Raw genomic sequence first — 684 nt, forward strand, 5'->3', positions numbered from 1 at the left:
ATAACACTACATACAGACATGTCTACCACTAACCTACCCTCAAATCATAACACTAACCTACCCTCATATCATAACACTACATACAGTCACGTCTACCACTAACCTACCCTCATATCATAACACTAACCTTCCCTCATATCATAACACTAACCTACCCTCATATCATAACACTAACCTACCCTCATATCATAACAGTAACCTACCCTCATATCATAACACTACATACAGACATGTCTAACACTAACAAAAATGAGACTTGTACATTCAAATTTGTAAATGTCGATTTACCAAATCCGTTGAGTAATGGTGATGATGATGGTGATGATGGTGATGATGGTGATGATGATGGTGATGGTGATGATGATGGTGATGATGGTGATGATGATGGTGATGATGATGATGATGATGATGGTGATGGTGATGGTGATGGTGATGGTGATGGTGATGGTGATGATGATGATTGTGAGATGAAGGTGGTTGTGGCTGGAAGTGCTGCAGTTGTTGATTTTGTGATGATGGTGGTTGGTGCCACTGAAAACAATGGAAACAAGTGGGAAAATGTTTAAGCAAGGTGAGGAGAGGGAGAGAGAGAGTGATGGAGATGAAGCGAGAGAGAGATGGAAGAAGAGAGTCACAGGGCGAGAGAGAGAAAGAGAGTAGTAGAGAAAGAGAGACAGAGAGAAA

The 684-nt window shown here is 41.1% G+C and overlaps 1 long non-coding RNA gene across 1 annotated transcript in view; it reads right to left on the bottom strand.

Annotated features, from left to right (window-relative positions):
• Positions 1–421: 421 nt before the first annotated feature.
• The window catches only part of LOC120027900, a 5,455-nt gene continuing 5,192 nt past the window's right edge, over positions 422–684 (bottom strand). Inside the window, exon 3 of the long non-coding RNA XR_005473352.1 lies at positions 422–531. This is a non-coding gene — a long non-coding RNA (uncharacterized LOC120027900). The remainder of the gene's footprint in view (positions 532–684) is intronic.

Source organism: Salvelinus namaycush, chromosome 2 (assembly GCF_016432855.1).
Source record: "Salvelinus namaycush isolate Seneca chromosome 2, SaNama_1.0, whole genome shotgun sequence".
Lineage (NCBI taxonomy): Eukaryota > Metazoa > Chordata > Actinopteri > Salmoniformes > Salmonidae > Salvelinus > Salvelinus namaycush.